At 45.2% G+C, this 24625-nt stretch overlaps 1 protein-coding gene across 8 annotated transcripts in view; it reads right to left on the reverse strand.

Annotated features, from left to right (window-relative positions):
* Positions 1-24625, reverse strand: part of adgrl3.1 (adhesion G protein-coupled receptor L3.1) — a 623227-nt gene that overhangs the window by 173468 nt on the left and 425134 nt on the right. The gene's annotated exons all lie outside the window — the stretch shown is intronic.

The following is a 24625-nucleotide window of genomic DNA, read 5'->3' on the forward strand; positions in this document are numbered from 1 at the left end:
TGCCCTTGTGTGGGAACTGCCATATCTGTGTGTCTGTAACATTTCGGATATTCCCGGTGTGGAAGTGTCATTGTGGCCGATAATCCCAGGAATATATATTTTTTCTTTGCAGATTCATTGAATAGTTATCGTGGAGGATTCAGTCCATCAAGATAGTGCCAGTCCTTTGTACTGCAGTCTCCCTGAATGAGTCTGCCCCTGCCCATTCTTTCCAATTGGCCTTGCTGATGAATGCATGTCACCATTTCCCTCACGATCTCAGAGCTTGATTTTGTTACTGGGATTTCTTCACCAAATCAGCTCTACATTTAAAAATGTTGATTTCTTTCATTTGCAGAATGTCAAACAGTCAAACCTATCAAAATGCACACTATTAAAAAAAAAGTTAGCCTTTTCTCATTACTTTGTTGTTAATAGGTTATTGAATTATGAGATGAGGAAAAAAATATTGAGAGTTTATGTGCTCGTACAAAAAGGCTCTTTTTCATTTCGAAAGATTGTCATTAATGGAGCATGCTAATGCGATCTATATACAAGTTGCTCTGTGCTGCACCGCCAATCTTCTTTCACTGTGTTGTAAAACGTCTGCAGAGAACTAGCTAGGCCCCAGGGTTACTCCACACAGTAGAATTTCATTTAAGAAAATGCACAATTGGGTCATTATTCTGGCCACGGAGTGATAACAATCTACGTTTAACTCTTCCATATACAAAGCTAAACACTGTTTTCTAACTAAAGCACCTGCAGGAGGTCAGAATCCTTTTTTTTTTAAATTGCAAGGATTTATATTCTTTATTTAGCTGAACTGTAGTGGTTGGGATGCAAATACCTGTTTAATTTACAAACTGTAAAATATGCTTTGCTCTCTTTGTTTGGGGCATTCAACTGGATTGTATGACTGGGAGTGTGCTGACTATCACATGTGATTTGCTGCTTTGGTTATTTCTGTTCATGTAATTCAAGGCCGCCACTATGCACATTCAAAGTATTGCACTGAGAGCAACAAGCTCTCACTATTATTACCGAGTCACTCAGACTGCAGCTCCTCCACAGTTAAAGTGCAGGAAAATCATCTTAATGGTGCCTGAGCCACATGAGTAAACATGAGGCTGCATAGCCACAGGTGATGCTACAGCAGTAGGTTTGGTCAATGGGTGTGCTGGTGATCAAAATAAATGCTTCATCCTTCTCTCTTTTTAACTCACCATCTTGTTCACTCGCTCATCGTCAAATCTATTATGATTCCGGGCACGGAATTAAAGTGAATTAGTTTTTCAATGCTTAGACTGCAGGAGGAGACCATGTCAGGCACTGGTGAATGTGTGTCACCAATTCCCTTAAGGCGCTGTCCCACTGTACGAGCTAATTCAAGAGTTCTCCCGAACTTCCCCGGATTCAAACTCGGAGAATTACGGTAATAGCCACTCGTAGGTACTCGGGGCTCTCGTGGACATTTTTCAACAGGTTGAAAAATCTTCACAAGTCTTCACAAGCTCACCACGTTTCCCGAGTACCTGTCGTTAGCGTTACAAGCCGCTAAGAGACGTCCTGAACTCTGAAGTACCTGCTATGTACATTCTACGTGATTACCACGAGTTTGATTTTTTTTTAAACTCGGCTCTTGAATTAGCTCCTACAGTGGAACAGACCCTTTATGATCTTGAGACTTGATTATGTTACTGGGATTTCTTCATGTTCTGGAGAACATGGATAGGTTGACATTGGGACTGTTCTTCAGACTGATTCAGTCTGCTGAGTTACTCCAGCACTTTGAGTCATTTCACCTTAAAACTAGACGCCGATGACATTGGTCTGCACCAGTGAGTGCTTCTACACTGGTTGACGTGGCTGTTCTTGTGGCTTGCATTGTAGCCCCTGGGGACTGCTCTGTCTTCAGGCCGTAGCTACCGATTTGAATGCTTGGTCACCATGGGGCTCCCTCCCCTCTCAACAGCTGCCACTCCTTCATGTCAGACCGTTGCTTTGTCCGCTTTCCGCTCCACCACTGCCTCTTCCTCCTTCTGCCCCACAGTCGCCGACATCTTCCAAGGTGGAGTATGTCAGCAACTTCAGGGGAGAGGCCAAGTGGACAGTGCAACGGTAGAAGATGGAGGAGGTGGTGGTGAAGCGGGGTGCGAACAAGGCGACAAAGCATCAACTGGTGGGAGGGGTGTGAGCCCCACGGTGACCAAGCGCGTCCTGTCAGTAGCGGCGGCCTGAATAAAGCGCCATCCCTGGGGGCTACAACGTGGAGCTTGGGGTGGAATGGGCAGGTCAAGAGTGTTTTATTGTCATATGTCCTAGATAGAACAATAAAATTCTTACTTGCAGCAGCACAACAGAATATGTAAACACAGTACACTGCAAGCAATATAATAAAATAGAGAGAGAAAAAAGTTCAATGTGTACACTAACAAATATCTATCTATCTATCTATCTATCTATCTATCTATCTATCTATCTATCTATCTATCTATCTTATCCATCTCTATCTCTATAAATATATATATATATATATATATATATATATATATATATATATATATAAAAGATAGACTCAAAAAGCTGGAGAAGCTCAGCAGGACAGGCAGCATCTATGGAGAGAAGGAACATTCCTTCTCTCCACAGATGCCGCCTGTCCCGTTGAGTTACTCCAGCATTTTGTGTCTATCTTTGATTTAAACCAGCATCTACAGATCTTTCATTCACATATGTATATACATATAATGAATGATAATGATAATAAATGTTTATTGGCCAAGTACGTACACATACAAGGAATTTGCCTTGTTGCTCCGCTCGCAAGTAACAACACGACATGCAGTAAACCATTAAGAATGATACATAAAACGTTAAACATTAATAATAAAACTCACGCATGCACAAATACATATGTACACACAAAAAACAGACAATAATAGTCTGTCTGTTATAACCAAAATCCGTTACAAAGGGGTCCATTAAAACAAGGGTTTACATTATATAGAATGAGCAGACAGAGGACGTGTTAGAGGCAGATACAATTATATTATTTAAAAGAGGTTTTGATGGGTAAATGGATCTGAAAGGTTCAGAGATATGGACCAAACATGGCCATGTGGAAATAGTCGTTGGCAGCTTGGTTGTCGTGGACAAGTCGGGCCACAATGCCCGTTTTCATGCTACATAACTCAGTGACTGCGTGGAGCTGCGGCGGTATGAATGGAAAATTACCTACGTAACAAAAAGCACATGCAGCAATGAAAGTCCACTCTTCAGACTGGAGGAACGTGTATGGTGGAGTTCCCGGGAAGGGGTGGTACTGCGGCTACTGTTCTTAATGCAAGTTAATGCTTTAGATTCGCATGTGTACAGGACACAATTTCCATCTCTATGGATGAAGCAAAACCTGGAGACACAGAGGTCTGAGGATTGTGTTCTGCAAAACGATAAAGTTAAAGGTGGACACAAAATGCTGGAAAAACTCAGCGGGTGAGGCAGCATCTGTGGAGAGAAGGAATTGGCGAAGTTTTGGGTCGAGAACCCCTTCAGACTAAGTTAGGTTGGTAAATGGGGTGGTTAGAAGGCAAATTATATTTAATGCTGAGGAATGTGAACAATTTGGTGGGAAGAATGAGAGGAGGCAACATGAAGCCGGGGACGCAATTCTAAAGGGTGCATGGCATGCTTGTTGTTGCAATTGCAATTGCAGTCTCGACCAAAACATTCACCCATTCCTTCTCTCCGGAGATGCTGCCTGTCGTGCTGAGTTACTCAGCGCAGAAACAGGCCCTTCGGCCCACCGAGTCCGCAACGACCAGCGATCCCCGCACATTAACACTTGCCTGCAGACGATATGGACAATTTACATCTATACCAAGCCAATTAACCTACAAACCTGCACGTCTTTGGAGTGTGGGAGGAAACCGAAGAGGAGAAAACCCATGCGGTCACGTAGAGAACGTACAAACTCTGTATAGACAGCACCCGTGGTCGGGATCGAAACTGGGTCTCCGGCACTTCAAGTGTTGTAAGCAGGAACTCTACCACTGCGCCACCGTGCCATCCAGTGTCTATCTCAAATATTGCCCGCATGGTTCCCTTTCAAGCTTCGGCACTTGACAGGATGACGAGGGGGCAGAACCGTTTGGAAACTTCCAGGGTGCATTTATTACTCCTTCACCTTCACCTTACACCCAGGAAGCTGCTTGGTCCTCGAAGACTTGTGCTAATGCCACAGTCAAGGTCTGGATTCGTACCTGCTCCTATCCCTTACCAGTGGTCTCAAGAGTAGTGCGAATCATTCGTATTAAGGCGATGGAGAGGGTCAAGTCAAGTCAAGTCAGAAGAAGGATCTCGACCCGAAACATCACCCATTCCTTCTCTCCAGAGATGCTGCCTGCCCCACTAAGTTACCTCAGCATTTTGTGTCTATCTTAAGTCAAGTCTAGTTTATTATCATATGCACACGTATGATGAAGTGCATGGGGCAATGAAAATCTTGCTTGTAGCCGCAGCACAGGCATATACCCAAACACACTGAAATATCATTGGATTCATCAATTCTATGAGGCAGCAAAACGAAAGACTGCAAAAAGCAAGACAACAGTGCAAAACTTAAGCCAAAATCAATTCTATGATCTTGCAACAGACGATCTGCAATATGCCTGCCATCTTGTGTTGTGCAGCTCCCAAGTGCTTAATGAGCAGCCACCCAAGAGAGAACGCAAAGGACATAACGTGTGGAAAGCCACACAACACAAACACTGGAGCAGAAAGCTGCCGATCGGAACTGGAGATGGGAGGGGCGCGAAAGAACTTGAAAGCAAACATTTGCTGGAGGGATTTCAACCCAGATTTCCAAATGCCATTTTATTACAATGTTCTCCCAAGGTAGTAACGCCGCGGGATTTCTGAGAACTCGGGAATCTGCGCCAGTCACGCTGCAAGGCAGACTCCGCAATTAGTGCGGCAGCTCTTGGACAAGCCCCAATTATAGTGTTTAACTTTAGCTTCCAGACCAACTCATTGGTGCACGGGTACAGGCCTGGACTGGTCAGAAAACCAACTGGCCTTGTTAGCCGAGTGAAAAGCAGAAAACAGATGTTCTTATCAGACTTCCGTTTTCACCAGATCTATGCAACACAAGCCCTCTGCAGTGGTTTCCACACTGGCTCATTTACCTTTTGCAGCAGTAGTCTGGAAAAACAGGCAGATCACCAGCGCTGTGCTTTTTTGGCCTTTGCTCCCCAGGCTTTGATCTACTAATGGTGTAAAAAATTTAAAAAAGTCTCGTTAAAGAAATAAAAAATCATTAAGCTGCTTTTACGAAGGCTTCAGCGGTTTATGTTCTGTTTTAATTTGGATTCCAGATCTTCAACAGCAGGATACTCCCCCCCCCCCCCCCCCCCCCCCCCCCCCCCCCCCCCCCCCTCCAAATCAAAAGTAGCAGCTACTCAGTTACTCGCTAAACAGAATGAGACAAATACATCTGGCCACATCCCCAGACCCCAAAGCTAAACCAATTTCATTGCCAATTGATGTAAACTGTGTTGCAGCTTTGATATAAGCCTTTCTGGCTGGTTTCAATTCCAAGAACAATAATTTCTTCTAATAAATTCAGCAGAAGTGGAAGGTAGTGGGAACAGTAACTGAGTGATTCCCAAACAGAGGTCCGCATATCCCTCCAGTACACGGGGACCAGTTGGAGCATGGACAAGTTGATATAGCGTGCACGCGCACATCTCCATGATTGCTGAGGCCTTCCCAAAGCTTGTGGGATTTGTGCTGTAGAACGTGATAGCACGTGGATTATGTGCAGCGTATTCCATCCATCATTAAGGCACACTCCATTAACTAAACACCATCAATGTACCAAGAGCAAGATGTCAGATACTCCAGGTTAAAGAAGCAAAGCATCCTTCAAGCATTCGCACAAAACCGACACGATTCTGGCCTGCAATGTGCTTTCAAATTTTGCCCTTCAAAACATTGAAATCTGCAATCCTGATGCTTTACCCCACTTTAATGTAGAGATGGATTCTGATTCTTCTTTGAACACAAAATTAAAGTCAAATCAGTGAGGGGTTGGGGAAAACTAATATATGAGACAAATGTTCCAGAAGAGATTCAAAGATGCTCTTTGACAGCATTTGCTAAGAATAAGCTGATGCTGTTGCTCAAGAAGCATTTTTCTACTTGTTACAGAAATGTGTTGTACAAAGCTGTGTGTAAGAGCATCATAAAGTGGACAACTCAATTAGAGGACCGCTCAATAGCTTGATCCCTCTCCGTCACTGGTCCGGCTTGCCCCTTAACACCACTTTCTGTCTGATATCCACTTCCTTGATTCCTCAGAAAGACACAAAACTGGGGTAGCTCAGCGGGACATGCAGCATCTCTGGAGAGAAGGAATATGTGAGGTTTCGGGTCGAGACCCTTCTTCAGACTGAGACCTTGATTCCTCTCACTTCCAACATCTGTCTGTCCCAATAAATGAGCCTACACCTTCCTCCTGGGTACAGCATTCCAAACATTTTCCATTCTTTTAGTTAAAGAAATTCCTTAACACCACTCCCATTTCAACCTGACTGCCCGCCGTCTCCAACACAGACTTAGTGAGGCCAGCATGAATTGTAGCGGCTCGTTATGCCAGCCGTAGGTACTCGGGGCTAATTTGTTTACTCGTGGACATTTTTCATCAGGCTGGAAAAAACGTCCCGACTTACCTGATGCCCCGAGTACCTATGGCTGGCATAATGAACCGCTACAATATATCCACGGTCTCCTACGGACTCGTTACGAACATTCTGCGAGTTTGAAAACTCGGGAGAATTTGTGAATAACTCAGGAGAATTTGTGAATAACTCAGGAAAGTGGGACAGGCCCTTTACAACACCACATGATGCTTGTGGAATTGGAAAGCTTGAAATGGGCAATCGATATTGCTGCCATGCCAGGTAATCGGAGTGGTGTTGTTACAAAAATAAATGTTGCAGATCCATAGGTAATCGGGTCACATTGTATGTTGCATCAGCAAGCCATTGCTTCAAACAGAATGGAACCTGGACGACGTGCTGTGTTAAAAGCAGCTACATGAGGTGCAGGCTTTATGAAAGTTGGGTCTGTGAGCAGCCAAGCTACATCCTGAAATGGATACAGCTATGAAAAATTACTTCCCGCTGAAGCAGATTGGTATTCTGTTGACATTTCCTTCAGCAAACTAAAGTGATGGGAAGTTTTGTGACTTATTATGGGTAGCAAATGTTGCAACCCTCAAAGCACTGGGTAGCACGGTGGCACAGCGGGTAGGGCCACTGCCTTACAGCGCCACCGACCCGGGTTCGATCCTGACTCAGGTGCTGTCTTTACGTGGTTTGCACGTTCTCCCCGTGGGTTTTCTCCATGTGCTCCGGTTTCCTTCTACACTCCAAAGACATACGGGTTTGTAGGCTAATTGGCTTGGTATAATAGTAAGTTGCCCCTCGTGTGTCTAGGATGGTGTTAATGTGCGGCGGATCGCTGATCGGCGCAGACACGGTGGGCGAAGGGCCTGTTTCCGCGCTGTATCTCTAAACTATATTAAACTAATACATCAATTTAAAGATTAAAACACAGCACCATATTCAAAGTAAGTGGAAGAATGCGGTACGCAGAACATAAAACAGTACAGCACAAGAACAACGCCTTCTCTCCATAATATATGTGCTGAATATGATGCTAAGACCAACTCTTATTTCGCTGCACATTATCTATATCCATTCCCTGCATATCCATGTGCCCATCCAAAAGTATCTTAAATACCACCATCTTTTTTACTTCCACCACCACTCAAGGCGCCTCCACCACCACTTCCAGGAACTCCTCAGAGTTCCTCTGTGTAAAAAAAAAAACTAGTCCTCCACATCTCCTTTAAACTTTGCACTTCTCATCTTAAAGCTATGCCCTCTAGTATTTGATAATTCCATCTTGGGAAAGATCTGAGATTAGAGCTAAATCTTCAGTAGTGAAGGTCGGAGATTCAGCAAACAAAATGTAGCAAGTTATATGGCACAAAAACAGGCGTTTTTTTACACAACATCTATTCTGACCATAGGCAACGTTTCGGGCCGAAACCCTTCTTCAGTCTGAAGAAGGGTTTCGGCCCGAAACGTTGCCTATTTCCTTCGCTCCATAGATGCTGCTGCACCCGCTGAGTTTCTCCAGCTTTTTTGTGTACCTTCGATTTTCCAGCATCTGCAGTTCCTTCTTAAACAATCTATTCTGACCATCTTGCTATTGAGGGAGTGCAGCATAGGTTCACCAGGTTAATTCCCGGGATGGCGGGACTGTTATATGTTGATAGAATGGAGAGACTGGGCTTGTATTCACTGGAATTTAGAAGGATAAGAGGGATTCTTATTGAAACATATAAGATTATTAAGGGATTGGACACACTAGAGGCAGGAAACATGTTCCCGATGTTGGGGGAGTCCAAAACCAGGGGCCACAGTTTAAGAATAAGGGGTGGGCCATTTAGATGAGGAAAAACTTTTTCACTCAGAGTTGTGAATCTGTGGAATTCTCTGCCACAGAAGGCAGTGGAGGCCAATTCAAGAGAGAGTTAGATAGTTAGATAGAGCTCTTAAAGATAGCGGAGTCAAGGGATATGGAGAGAAGGCAGGAATGGGGTAGTGATTGAGGATGATCACAGTGAATGGCTGTGCTGGCTCAAAGGGCAGATTGGCCTACACTTGCACTTATTGTCTGTTGTCATGACTATCTACACTAATCACACTTGTTTGCATTAATTCCATATCCATCTGTTTGTTGAATATAAAAAACAAAAAGCTGGAGCAACTCAGCGGGACAGGCAGCATCTCTGGAGAGAAGGAATGGGTGACGTTTCGGGTCAAGACGCTTCTTGAGACTATTTGTTATTCATTCAAGAATCTGTCCAGATGCTTGTTATGTGATCATTGTTCCCATCTCCACCTCCTCATCCATCAGCTCATTCCAGATATTGGCTACTCATGGAGTGAAACATTTACTCTCTCATCCCCTTTAAAACTCCTGCCTCTCACCTCATAAAACATATGCCCTCTGCCATGGGGATCGACCCTCTCTATGCCTCTTATAATTTCATATACCTCAGTCTTGTCATCTCTCAGCCTCCTTTGCTCCATGGAGAACAGACCCAGCCCAGCCAATCTCATCTGATAAGAAAGTATATGATTTTTTTAAATTATTGTCGGAAGGAACTGCAAATACTTGTTTACACCAAAGATAAATAAAAAATGTTGAAGTAACTCAGCGGGACAGGCAGCATCTCCGGAGAGAAGGTGTAAGTGATTATTTGGGTCGAGACCCTGGTGTAACGTGTGTCAGCAGAGCTATTAGGGATAGACAATTAATGCCAGTTTCCAATGCCACCAAGCGTCGCAAGCATACAATGGAATTATTCATGTTTTTATGGAAGATTGCAACTGTTAGTTGTTCCCCTGAAATGGTGTGGTACTAAGGGATCTTGGTTTAGGTTTCAATGGTTTAGGTCTATTCTTGCCATAAGTATAAAACTTTGTTTTGCACGCCATGCAATTAGAAACGACAACATTTCAGTTTTCCCATTCAAGATGGTGGCGGTAGATGCAAGATAATAACAGCGCCAGTGAGAGGGCTGGTGCCTTACCTCCTACGCCCTCAAACGTTCTTTAGGTGTTCTGGGGTTTGCTGTGGGAGGTGCCCGGGGCACAGAGTCGGAGTAGTGGCAGTGTGCGGTGAGGGTCGGTGTGTTCATGGGTCGATGTGTCCAGATTAAGGTGCTGGTAAAGTGGGCCGCTGGAGGCCCTGTAACAACCCGGGGCTCAATTAGATCAGGCACTGCTCCGAATGGCCGAGTGCGTGGATTGGATACGGCTTGCAGTGGGCACAGAGCAGAGCAGGGCATGAAGACATCAACAACATGTCCTGGCCAGGCCAACCCTGCAGGTCTGATCCAGAGCTGTCACCATGACACTGGGTCTTAATGACAAAATTAAGACTCTACATCGTTAATTAATTTGAACTTTAATTACACAAAATGGCGCTGGAAACATGCCGACTTGTGTGTACTGTCACAATGTAATCTATTATTCCAAGTACAAATTAATTATAGAGAGAGGTTTAGTTTAGATTTAGAGTGGAAACAGCCCCTTCGGCCACTGAGTCCACACCGACCTGCGATCCCGGCACATTAACACTATCCTACACACACTAGGGACAATTTACATTAATCCCATCTTTGGAATGATCTCGGTGAAAACCCACACAGATCACGGGGTGAACGTAAAACTTCCGTACAGACAGCACCTGTAGGCAGAATCAAACCCGGGTCTCCAGCGCTGCAAGCGCTGCACGCGCTGTAAGGCAGCAACTCTACCGCTGCGCCACCCTGCCGCCCGTTGGTGGCAGGTTGGATAGGCTGTAAGCATTCTCATTAAAACTTAGAAGAATGAGAGATGATCGTCATGAGAGAGATAAAATTATGAGGTTGACAGGATGGATGCTGTGAGGATGTTTCCCTCTCATCAGAGGGTTATCGGAATTCGGGCAATGGTTTAAAAAAAAAACAAAGGATTGTCCATTGAAGTTAAATATGACTCCAGTCACAGAAATGTTGTCCCTCAATACCGGTCAACTCAAATTATTAACAAAGATGTCATATTTAGTCACTCTCACTGAAGCTGTGGAAATAAAATAAAGATAGTGTATTTGTGAACACCGTAAGGTCGTTTGCCATCATTGTAACCGAGCCGGAACTTCAGCCTCACAGTCAGGGTGCTTTCTGGTCCCACAACCAATGCTGTGTCCAATGACTCTCAGCCCTTTAGATTTTACGTTAGACTTATACTTTAGAGATACAGTGTGGCAACAGGCCCTTCGGCCCACCAAGTCTGCGCTAACCAGCAATCGCCCCGTACATCAGCACTATCCTACACACTAGGGACAATGTACAATGTTTTACCAAAGACAAAAACCCCCCCTACAAACTTGGATGTCTTGTGGAAGTGTGGGAGGAAACTGAAGCACCCGGAGAAAAAAAAACAAGCGGTCATAGAGAGAATGTGAAAACTCAGTACATGCTGTGCCTGTAGTCAGGATCGAACCAGGGTCTCTGGCGCTATAAGGCAGCAGCACAACCACTGTGCTGCCTCTACGATTTCTTCATGTCAAAAGGTGAGTGCTGACTAGATGAAGACCGACTTTTCAGAGAGATGTGTATAGGAAGGAACTGCAGATTCCGATTTAAACCAAAGATAGGCGTAACTCAGCGGGACAGGCAGCATTTCTGGGGAAAAGGTATGGTGACGTGTCGGGTTTCTATCTTTTTCAGAGATATTAAGATGGAGCATCCAGCCAGTCTTTACTAATGGGTGACCATGACTCGAATGACATCGCTGTTATCACTACTGACACAGACTTATATTTCAGATTAATTTCCTAAGATTATATTCCTCACTGCCTGGTGGGATTTGAATTTATCTGCAGCTCTATGACGATAGCTCTCTGCCACTGTGCTCCTCTGCACCCGTTTTGTGCTGGTAATTCAACCATTATTCGGAAACTTTAAAAAGAATCCTGCAAAGAAGGGTTCTTTTATTTCGTCCTTGGGATGCGGGTGCCACGGTCAAAGACTCCGTTCATTCCTCAGATAGTGGCAGGCTGCATTTCTGGAACTGCAGCAGTTTGCGATGTGAAACTATTCCCTCCCACAGTGCTTTTCTCAGATTCTTAGATTTCGGACCCAGGAATAATGAACAAACGGGGTTATAGAGTCATAGAGTCTTATAACGTGGAAACGGGCCCTTCGGCCCAACTTGCCCACATCCACCAATATATCTCGTCTACACTAGTCCCACCTGCCTGCATTTGGCCCATGTCCCTTCCAATACAATACAATAATACAATACAATACCATTTATTGTCATTTGAGCCTCAGTGAGGCTCAAACGAAATTCCGTTTCCACAGCCATACAAACAAAGACAATTTCTACAGACATACACACAATTTAATTCACACAAACATCCAATCACAGTGAACCCACTGTGATGGAAGGCAAAGTCTTTTCTCTCCCCTGTTCTCCATTTCTCTCCCGATGTCCAAGCCCCAGGCGGGCGATGATAAGTCCCACGGCCATTTTAGGCCGTGCCGAGCGATTTACGGCCCTGCTCCCGGTCTAAATGTGACAACGTTGGAGCCCCCGGCGGGCGCTGGAATGTCCCACGGCCATGAAGCCGTGCGGGGCGATGTACGTCCCCGCTCCGGGTCGTTCCAACCCCGCGACACGGGCGGTCTCTCCATCCGGACCCGCGAGCTCCCGATGTCCCGGTCCACCGGACCTGCGGCTGCATTGCTGGAGCCTCCGAGCCCCTGGAGTCGAGTCGCAGCAGCGAGTCACCACCGCTCCCCACGCTCCGAGGCCGGCCAGCCCCACGATGGTGAGTAGTCCGCAGCTCCGCAGCTCCGCAGGCTCCCGAGTCCCCGGGTCATTTAGCTTGGAGACCGCTCCATGGTGCTAGGCCTCAACGACAACGGAGAACCGACAGGGAAAAGGTCGGGTCTCCCGGACAGGGAAGAGATTTTAAACAGTTTCCCCCTCCCCCCGCCCCCCACATATACACATTTAAAACCAGTATTAAAAAAACCACCAACACTACATTTAACTAGACAAAAAATAAAAAAAAGACAGACAGGCTGTAGGGGCCGCTGCAACGGGTGAGTCACACCGCCAACTTTTGATCAAACCTATTCCAACCTATTCCATCCATGTATCTGTCGAAATGTTTCTTAAACATTGAAAGAGTACCTGCCTTAACTTCTTCCTCCAGCAGCTCATTCCACACACCCACCACCTTTTGCATAAAAAAGTGAATACTCAGATTCCTATTAAATTTTTAATTTATCACCATGAACCAATGACAATGGTTGTCGATTCCCCTCCTCAGGACAAGAGACTTTGTGTGTTTATTCTATCTATTCCTCTCATGATTTTGTTCACATCTATAAGATCACCTGTGCTCTAAGGAATAGTCCTAGCCTGCTCAACTGCTGAATATAGCACAGGCCCTTGAGTCCTGACAACATCCTCTTAAATCTTCTCTGTACCTTTTCCAGCTCGATAGTTTGGGATTTGTATGTAAACTTGGAGATGTGGACTGTTAAAAAATGTGGTAAGTGTTCCTTCCAGCACTGGGGCTCCGAGATTTGGGAAGGGCAGTCAAAGAAAGTCTTCCATTGCAATAATTGGGCGTCACCAACCCCATTGGCATTCACACTTACCAAAAGTGGCAGCATGATAGTGCATCGACAAACTGGGAGTTACATTGGGAGAGGTGAACGTGGAGTCTGGTCCCCATGAAGTCACAAAACACGAGATCAATCCTGCGCAAAAAAACCTACTTCTGTCCTTCCACTGATGTCCAGCTTGTGTAAGACCCCATTGCAGTAAACGTTATTCATGTTCTTCCCTTTACCCTGTACTTGTACACCGTGGATGGTTCGATTGTAATTGTTTGTTGTCTTTCTGTTGACGGGTGAGCAGGCAACAAGAGCCTTTCACTGTGCCTCAATGCACTGGCCAATGAAATAGACTCAAACTAAACTCAAGTGCATGGTTAGCCTGATGGATGTGTTAATGATCAAAGAGGCTACTGGACCCAGATGTTTTTGAACAACAAACGATGTTGGAACAGAATTCATACAGGCAAGTGAGAGAATTTTAAAAAATACACTTCTTATTTAAAGCTCTTGAGTATGACGGCTGGAATAAATAGCGAGTTTTCCCCAAGGTACAATGTTGTTTTATTTTGATTAGATGGATAAAAATGGATTAAAGTTTAGATAGGCTCTGCGATGTGAAATCCATCCGATTACCACGCGCAGTAGATTTACTCAAGTGAAGCGAGCCAATTCCGTTATGGAATTAATACCATATCAAAGGAGAATGGATTGTCTTCCCTCCCCTGCCTGGCTCCATCTGCACAGTTTTCACGCTCCTTGTGCCCATCATTCACAAGCCACTGCCTCCCAACTACACCCCTCCCTGGTTCCAGGAACTTGAATAGTACGGGTGTCAGGGGTTATGGGGAGAAGGCAGGAGAATGGAGTGAGGAGGGAGGATTAAATCAGCCACGATTGAATGGCGTAGACTTGATGAGCACAATGGCCTACTTCTGCTACTATCACTTATGAACCTACGAAGGTGAAAGAAGGAAATATACTTTAAACCAGGCTTCCTTGGGCCTCTAGAGTAAATATCATTTTCTTGGAAGCCAACATTCTAGTGTCTGTGATTTAGTCAGAGGGTGAATCTGTGGAATTCTTTGCCACAGAAGGGAGTGGGGGCCGTGTCAGTGGATATTTTAAAGCAGAGATAGATAGATTCTTGATTAGTACGGGTGTCAGGGTTTATGGGGAGAAGGCAGGGGAATAGGCTTAGGATGGAGAGATAAATCAGCCATGATTGAATGGCGGAATAGACTTGATGGGCCAAATGGCCTAATTCTACTCCTATCACTGATGACCTCCCCACCTGCTCCAACTGCTCCACGTCCTCACTTCACCTGTTTTCACCTATCGCTCGCCAACCCCTGCCTCACCCCTTCCCTTCACTGCTTTTACCCTCACTATCGACGCGATCTACACTCAGTCCCGATGCAGGGTCTCACTCCAATACGTCGACCAGCCCTCCTCCTTCACGGAGGGGCGGCGCAGTGGCACAGCGGCATACCCGGGTCCGATCCCGACTACGGATGCTCTCTGTACGGAGTTTGCACGTTCTGCCCGTGACCACATGGGATTTCCCCCGGTGCTCCGGTTTCCTCCCACACTCCAAAGGTGCACAGGTTTGTAGCTTCGGTAAAAAAATTAAATTGTCGATAGCGTGTAGGATAGAGCTAGTGTACGGGGATTGCAGGTCGGCACGGACTTGGTGGGCCGAAGGGCCTGTTTCTGCGCTGTATCTCTAAAATCTAAAAATAAAAAACTAAGATGCTGCCTGACCTACTGAGTCCTTCCAATAGTTTGCATTTTGCACCAGTTATCTACCGGCTCTCATGACCGGATTGACTTCCAGGTTGTTATACTGCCTCTGGTGAATTCCCTTCAACTTATCTTCTGGCAATGTTAGGAGCAGGACAAGTGGAAACAACTGCCTCCCATCAGTTGATCAGTAACTCGGACGGTGGGCAGGCTTCCCTCTGCTTTCAGGCTTACAGTTCAACCGGGAAGAAAACCCCAATATCGGTATTTCACTTAATTTAACTGAAACAAAAATATTACTTCAGGATTTTGATGCCTCTGGTTTTAAGAAACTGTTCAATGTATTGCAGAAACAAAATCTTATCCTAACTGCTCAAACAATGATGTTAAAGACTTACAACAACACCAAATGGGAATGTATGGAATTTCCGGTTGAATTACAGCGAGAGGAGGGTTACGGCTAGTTAATCAGACCAGCGGCTGCTTATTTTATTATACAGAGGCAGAAGGTTAAGCTTTACAAATATACAGCCAAAGGTTGCAAGGATTTCCACATCAATACACAGAAACCTTCACAAGGCTGTCAATTAAGTAATGAGATCTCACCGTGCAGCAGGTAGTCCTTTTATGAATTCCCAATTCAGACGAATCAAATTTCTCCAAGGGTGAAGCTAATTTCATTATGAGGCAGAAATGTAATTTCTGATGAAAGGGAGCAGTGCAGATTTCTAAGCATAATGCTTTCTATAAACTTAATTATAGTTTTTGTTGGCGATGGGAAGGAGAGAATTAATATTCTGCTTTTGAACAAAATAGATCCAGTCAATTTCAAACAATGAGTTTTGACTTCAGTTGTGTTAACTGTTTAGATGTGGTCCGCAGGAACTGGGTTTCACATTTGTAATGGTATGAGATTAGGCAAGGGGCGGCACAGCGGTGTCGCGGTAGAGTTGCTGCCTTACAGCACCAGAGACACGGGTTCACACCGAGATATGTAAAGTTAGGGCACTAGGTCCTCCTGTTTTTTTGTCAGTGGCTAACAACTGCCAGCTTTTGTGTAACAGAGTATTCTCTTGGACATGCCTCCACCACCACTCCCAGCAGCTTGTTCCACACAACCATCACCCACTACATCTCCTTCAAGCAAAGAACTGCAGATGTTGGTTAATAGTCTGAAGAAGGGTCTCGACCCGAAACACTACCCATGTTCTCCAGGGATCCTGCCTGACCCACTGTGCTGCACCAGCACTTTGGTTCCTTTAAACTTTGCCCCTCTCAATTTAAAGTTACGCCCTCGAGTATTTGACATTTCCATCCTGAGAAAAAAAAGTTCTGACCATGTACCTTTTCAGTGCCTCTCATTATTTAGCTATTATGTCTCGTCATTCTGCACCCTCTTCCTGTACAAAAAAATGTGCACAAAAAGTATTTAATATTTATTGCCCTTGTTACTACAAATCTCAAACAAATTATCCGTTAATCTTTGTTGCAAATCCAATTTTGTTTAGGGACACAGTGTGGAAACAGGCCCTTCCTACAGCTGGGCGAGTCCACGCCGACCATAAATCACCCATGCACTAGTTCTATGTTTTCCCACTTTTGCATTCTACACACTAGGGGAAATTTTCAAAGGCAATTAGCCTACAAACATGCACATCTTTGGGATGTGGCAGGAAACCAGTGCATCCAGCCAAAAACCTACACCGTCCCAGGGAAAACATGCAAACTCTGCACAGACAGCACCCGAGGTCAGGATCGAACCTGGGTTTCCGGCGCTGAGAGGCAACAGCTCTTGAAACTCTTGCCACAATTCCAGACTTGGAGCCCTGGTCACTATCTAGTGAGCCAATATGGGCACTACCAGGGAGGCCACGTTTTCTAGTCGAGGAAGTCGTGCAACATAGAAAGCACTTTATCAGGATGCATCAACGCTTGGTTTGAGAACAGCTGTAAGAAATTGCAACGAAATGTGGACGTTGCCCAGACCATCACACAAACCAACCTCCATTCCATTGACTCCATTTATACCTCAGGCCAATAGCATAATCAAGGATGAGTCGCACCCAGGCCACTCCCTCTTCTCCCTCTCCCTTCAGGCAAAAGGTATAGAAGTGTGAAAACACACACCACCAGATTCAGAGGACAGTTTCTTCACAGGCAACTGAATGAACCTTCCACATCTAGAGAGCAGTGCTGAACTACTATCTACCTCTTTGATGTCCCTCGGACTATCTTTGACCGAATGAAGCTGCTGGCTTTACCTTGCACTAAATGTTAAACCCTTATAAATCCACATAAATGGATTGATTGTAATCGTGTACCATCTTTCTGCTAACTGGTGAATATGCAACAAAAAGCTTTTCACTGTACCTGGGTACACGTGACAATAAACTAAACTGACACTGAACTGACCAGGAACTGTACACCATACCCCAGGTGTGGTTCAGCCAGGGCAATAATCCTGTATATTCCACCTCTCTAACCATTCCATTTGCCATTTTGGTTAATTTTGACAGCGAAGCACGCATTCCGTAAATGATTTTTTTTTTTTTTAAATGTCTTCTGGCTACCAATATTCCTGCACAAAGAAATTGATTCTTGCTATTTATTCTATTTTGCTATACAACTAGATAACAATTTGCTTCACCTTAATGGAATGGAACAAATTATATCAAAACAATCTTGAGGGCAAATAATAACAGTAAAAGGCCTGTTACAAACTATCTTTAAAACATTTTTATTTAGAAAGATACAGAGTCGAATCAGGCCCTTAAGCCCACTGAGTTCGTGCCGACCAGCAATCACCCTGCACACTAGCACTATCCTACACACTAGGAACAATTTACAGAAGTCAATTAACCTACAAATCTGTACGCCTTTGGAGTGTGGGAGGAAAATGGAGCACTCGGAGAAAATCTATACGGTCACAGGGAGAACTTACCAACTTAGCAGCGACAGCACCCCTAGTCAGGACCGAACCCAGGTGTCCTGCACTGTTCGACACAATATAACAAAACTAATCTAAGTCAGAACTGTGTCGCACTATTTACCAAAGACAAATATCTTTTTGTGCCTTCAGTGAATAGCGAGCTGGGCTGGCAAGGTCACCATTCCCAGCATTCTCTTGTGACCTTTCAACAGAGTAGTTTCGCCTGGAGGCCAACCCAGGTCAGGGCAATAGACTTTCTTCCCTCGAACAATAAAGTAAAAACCGTCCCAGTTCAACTCTTATTTCCAAATCTGATCGCACAATCAGTAAGGAAAATAATTATTTACAATCTTTAACAAACATCAAGAGGCCGTAATCCTGAGCTAAACACAGTCAGACGAACTCAGTGGGTCAGGCAATATCTATGGAGGGAATGGATGGGAAACATTTTGGATCGGGACCCTTCTTCAGACTTCTGAATTCCAAATTATAAACTTGGAATTGAAAATAAATGTTTGCTCATTTTAACACCCAATTCTCAGCAAGAGGAAGATAACCCTCCACAGGTCAATTGACGGTCATGCACATTATCCGTTTGACTCTTTATCATTCCCCACAGGCGCTGCCTGAGCTGCTGAGCATTTCTGGTTTTCCGTTCTAGATTTCCAGCAAAGATCCTATAGCAAGCAAGATAGTCCACTCGACGAAAAAGACGTGGTACGGCCATGGGCAGATTCATGGGTAATTTTCGGCTCCATTTCCATAACCGGCTTCCGTCTCCGCACCAAAGATCCCATAGTTGAGCAAAGATACTAGTGCAGAGATGGAAACCGGTTACGGAAACATCTTCGTAAAAATAAAAGTTCTTTGGTAAAAATCTTCTCCTCATTTTCAGAATTATAATTTATTAACACAAACTGTTCCCCCGCGACGTTGATTACACTGCGAGTCGGGTTGGGTTACTGAAATGGATGAAAAAAAGGCCCACGTTCCGCTCCGTTGCGTACTACACGTCAGCCCATTGCATTTAGCAGGAGTGGTCTATCTTGCTCCGCTATAGGATTTTTGATTTCCAGTATCTGCGTGGTTTTAAAAACATTTTGCAGTCCTTATTTGACCTTTCACCTCAGAGGTGTGCGGAGAATGTTTATGAGGAATGGCTGCCGATCAAGATTTATTCAAGGAAATGTACCATGAAAAATATCCTGAAAAATATCCCAACAAGTCACCAGGTAGGGTCTCGATTCGAAACGTCACCCATTCCTTCTCTCCAGTGATGCTGCCTGTCCCACTGAGTTACTCCAGCATTTTGTGTCTATCCATATAAAGCAACAAAGTTTGAAGACCCATTTACCATCCACCTGCACTGAACAACTGATATTAAATGTGACCAAACAAAGAACAGTGCAGTACATTAATTAATATCCATTAAGTCTCAAGATTGAGAAGATTCACAATTACTCTGTCCATGGAACGTCACTGATTATTTTTTTCTGCCTGAGGGTCCCAATTATAATTCACATTCACAATCCATTAGGATACAACAGAAATATTCATGCACGGGGAAACTCTGATAAAAGATTTCAATGAAATTAAAGCCTCTGTTACATTTTATCTCCAAATGTAAATTGATTTAAAGTGAATTTCACGAGAAATCAAGCCAACGTCTTTTCATTGCAAATGTGTTTCTGACAACCAAAACACATTCATTTTTACTTTGAAAACCCCCTAATCCCAGCACACCTACAATTAAAATTTTACTTCAGCAGTGCACCACGTCAACCATCAACATCATTCAGTTTGTAACCCTGTCAAAGAAACAAAAATGTAATGCCTTTCATAGCCTCCACCATGCCCCAAGGTGTTTCACAGCCAATCTGGTAGAAGAATGTGAGAAGCAATTTGCACTCAGCCAGAGCTCAAGAGCAGAAAGACAAAAACAAAATGAACAGATAATCGATCCACAAGTTCAACTTCCAGACTTTCTTCCCCCAATGTTGTGTGGCTGCCAATTAAATTTATCCAGACTAAAGGCTGATAACTTCAATTTTCACATGGTTTTGCCTCTCCCCAGAAATTTAGCTAGGACATTTCCTGAAGTATTCCAGTGACTGTACCAGTAATACTGAGCATGGTATAATGCTCATGTAACACTCTTTGTGCAATATTGTGCTGAATCTTAAATCAATGTTTAGCATCCTTGGGACAACAGACATAAGGACATGTGTGTAGAAGCCCCTCGAGCCCTGTCTGCAGTTCAGTAAGGGTCATGACTCATCAGATTGCAACTTGAACTCGGCATTACTGCCTAACCCCTTGCCTATTAAGAATCTATATTTCTCTGCCTGCAAGATATTGATGGACTGTTCCCACCCACATTTAAGGAAGGCTAGAAAAACAAAATCGCCTCACCTCTGTCATGCACGGGTCGTTGTTTATGTTTAAGTAGTAACCCCCTTGTTTTATATGGAGACGCAAGGAACTGCAGATGCCGGTTTACAAAAAACAACACACAAAGTGCTGGAGTAACTCAGTGGGCAGGCAGCGTATCTGAAGGTCGTGGATAGGTGATGTTTCGGGTGGGGTCCCTTTGTCAGACAAGAGGGTCTACATCCTGTACACATCCCACTAATCAAGACTCTGTCAGGAACATGGATTTTAACAACCGCTGCCCCAAACTGGAAGCCCTGAAAGCCAAACCCATTTTTAGCTCAGATGCCTCAGGTCTTGCACCTCATCACACCACGTAACGTTGATCAATCACCATTCCCTGATCACATATTGCAGGAAAAGTGTTCCCGATGTTGAGGGAGTCCAGAACCAGGGATCACGGTTTAAGAAAAAGCCGATGGATTGGGCTGCTACAGTGGCGCAGCGGTAGAGTTGCTGACTTACAGCGCGTGCAGCGCCAGAGACCCGGATTCAATCCCGAATGCGGCTGCTGTCTGGACGGAGTTTGTACATTCTCCCCGTGACCTGGTGGGTTTTCTCCAAGATCTTCAGTTTCCTCCCACCCTCCCACATACAGGTATGAAGGTTAATTGGCTTGGTGTGTGTTTAAATTGTTCCTAGTGGGAGCAGGATTGTGTTAACATGTGCGGATCGCTGGTCGGCGCAGACTCGGTGGGATGAAGGGACTGTTTACGCGCTGTACCTCGAAACATAAACTAAAATAAGTGATAGGCCATTTGGGACTGAGATGAGAATAAACGTTTTCAGACAAGAGTTGTGAATTCTCTGCCACAGAAGGCAGTGGCAGGCAATTCACTGGATGTTTTCAAGCGAGAGCTCGATATAGCTCTTGGGGCTAACGGAATCAAAGGAAATGGGGAGAAAGCAGGAACAGGGTACTGATTTTGGATGGTCAGCCATGATTTGGATGATCAGCCATGATCATTGAATGGCAGTGCTGGCTCGAAGGGCCGAATGACCTACTCCTGCACCTATTTTCTCTGTTTCTATGTTTCTCGCACCCCAGTGTTCAGACATGACAATGCCCATAACACTTAATCCAATGGTCCAGACTCCCTCAAGCCCTATGTTCCAGTCACCTTGGTACATATGACAATAATACATGTGACAATGTGGCGATCACGGTGGCACAGTGGTAGAGTTGCAGCCTTACAGCGAATGCAGTGCCGTAGACCCGGGTTCGATCCTGACTACGGGTGCTCTCTGTACGGAGTTTGTATGTTTTCCCGATGAACATGCGTGGGTTTTCCCTGGGAGCTTTGATTTCCTCCCACACCCCAAAGTCGTACAGGTTCGTAGGCTTATTGGCTTGGTCGGCGCGGAGTCGGTCGGTCAAATGGCATGTTTCCGCGCTGTTTCATTAAACTAAAATTGAAACAAAACTAAAGATATAGCTCCTTCATCGAAGGCTCAAGAGTCTCCACCAACCTCCCAATGGGCCCCTACCTCCAACCTCAATTACTATTGAAAACTGCAGAATAGAGTCATGATAGAGACCATTGGAATCACAGAGTGACCCAGCATGGAAACATGCCGTTCAGCTATAGTGACCATTAGCCACCCATTTACCCTAAAGGGCCTGTCCCACGAGCATGCGACTCCATGCGGCAAGCACGACCTAACGTGGTCGCTTGAGCCATACGGCCTCGCGGGGCCGGTCGCACTTCGATCACCGGAGCCGTATGGAGTTGTGCGGAGCTGGTCCTGACATCGCGCGGGGCTCCGAAAAACTGACCATGTTAAAAAATTCCGCGCAGCAACAGCCTGCCGACCCGCAGCCGCCTCAACGCCGTACGCACCGCCTCGACGGGCGTGCGCAGCATCTTGATGCCGTACGTCACCGTACGTCACGCGCGAACTTCACGTCACTCACTCGACGTCCGCGTGGCCCCCGCTTCCGGTTTGGTCGTGCTCGCCACATGCAGGGACAGGCCCTTCGTGCTCCATTTCTCCCCCATTTCTCTCCACATTCTTATTATATTCCCCCAGTTCTCCAACTTATCTGCACATTAGGGAACATGTACAGTGGCCAATTAATCTACTAAACTGCAGGTCATTGGGATGTGGTAAGGAAGTAGGGAACTCGGGGGACACTCACATGGTCAGGGTGAGAACATTCATCCGACGTCAGGATTGAACCTAGATCTCTGGCACAGTGAGACAGTAGCTTTACTACCTTCTTCACTGAGCCCCACTGTCGTGACAACCACCTTGTGTGAACCTCGAGGTGCAATGACATTTCTACGAGCATTTGTGTTTAGGAGGTTTAGCTGTGGGAATAAATATTAACTGGGGTACAAGCTGTCTGAAGAAGGTTCTCGACCCAAAATGTCACCTAATCCTTTTCTCCAGAGATGCTGTCAAACCCGCTGAGTTACTCCAGCTTTTTGTGTCTATCTTCGATTTTGAATCTGCAGTTCCTTCCTGATCAAACAAGCATTCTTTGTACAATGACAAGAGAACATTTGACTTCATTTTATGGAACAGGGTTACAAGATGCGAATGACTGCACTTTGACAATTCAGAGGCACAGTGGAACTGCAGTCAGGTATGCAGCTAGGTTAAGCACTCTGGAGTGAGCTTGCATTTATAACATTCTGACTCGGTCTGAGCAGAACCACCCAGGGTTGCCAACTTTCTCACTCCCAAATAAGGGACAAAAGGTCAAAATAAGGGACAAATTCCCAACGGCAATTTGTTGACCGACTCGGCCGTGGCTGGGTGAACGATGAGTTGGCCCGGGTGCTGGACTGCACACAAAGCCCAGCTGGCCAGCTGAGGAGTTTCGGACACGCGCAACATTGCGGGCAATGTCCGGCACCCCATCCAACTCATGAACCAATGATCGGCCTTGAGATGGAGGGGTGGTGGTGTCGGCGGTAAGCGAAGGTCCGAAGGTCAGACAGCTGGCCGGGCTGCCATTGAACAGGGCCATGGGCGAGACGCTGCTGCTGCACTCCATGGGCTGCACTACGTCAGGACGGGTGCTGGACGCGACGCTCTGACCTGACAGTCCCCCTCGACCCGAGTTGTTGCAGTCAAATACAGGACAATGGCAGTCCCGTATGGGACAAACCAAATTAGCCCAATATACGGGATGTCCCGGCAAAAACTGGACAGTTAGCAACCTTAGAACAACCACGGAACCAAAGATAACTGGTTAAAATTGTACTAGCATTAGTGCATTGAGTCTTGACAACTATATCGGTGCAATACTATTAAAATATTTCTGAATTGTTACAGGAAATGGCTCTTTAAGGAGATTTTAAACTGTGATTCCATTTATCTGTTCAATCCATGCAAACAATACCACTGTACCTTTCAAAGATCAGCGCACTCACCTGCAAAATTGAACGTTATATTTTCCCGAGTCAGGGAAAAATTTACAGGTTAATTAATTGGGTTTTTTTGTATGTTGTGCTTAAATTGATTGCCAGAATTGCTGACATTATTTTAAAGGTTGAGAGCTGTTTTCTACTGGTTGGGGAGGCTATTCAAGAGCACATTCAGCCGATTTGTTGCCCTCGTGTCGAGGCAATTCAATATTTAACGAGAAAGAAGTCAAGCACTCCAAACTTTACAATGTGTCTAAAATCTAAATAGTAGTGTGTGAGAACATTTTATATGTTAAGAGGGAAGTAATGATTTTAACTGCTTGGTGCACATGGCCAAAGCAAAGCATGTATTTTAGTTTACCTTAGAGTTACAGCCTGAAAACAGGCCACCGAGTCTGCGCCGCCCATAATCACCCCATACTAGTTCTATCCTACACACTAGGGACAATTTACAGAATCCAATTAATTTGCAAACGTGTATGTCTTTGGAATGTGAGTGGAAACCGGAGAACCCAGAGAAAACCCACGTGGTCACAGGGAGAACGTACAAACTCTGTACAGACAGCACCAGTGGTCAGATTCAAACCCAGTTCTGTTTAGAGATACAGTGCGGAAACAGGCCCTTCAGCCCACCTAGTCCACACCGTCCAGTGATCCCCATACATTAACACTATCCTGCACACAGGAGGGCCCAATTTTACACTTATACCAAATCAATTTACCTCCAAACCCGTACGTCTTTGAAGTGTGAGAGGAAACCAAAGATCTCGGAGAAACCCCACACAGGTCACAGGGTTAACTCGGTATGGACAGCACCCGTAGTTGGGATTGATCCCGGTTCTCCAACGCTGCAAGCACTGTAAGGCAGCAACTCTACCACTGCGCCACCGTGGCCACCCAAGCGGCATCCTT

Source organism: Leucoraja erinacea, chromosome 3, assembly GCF_028641065.1.
Source record: "Leucoraja erinacea ecotype New England chromosome 3, Leri_hhj_1, whole genome shotgun sequence".
In the NCBI taxonomy this organism is placed as follows: domain Eukaryota; kingdom Metazoa; phylum Chordata; class Chondrichthyes; order Rajiformes; family Rajidae; genus Leucoraja; species Leucoraja erinaceus.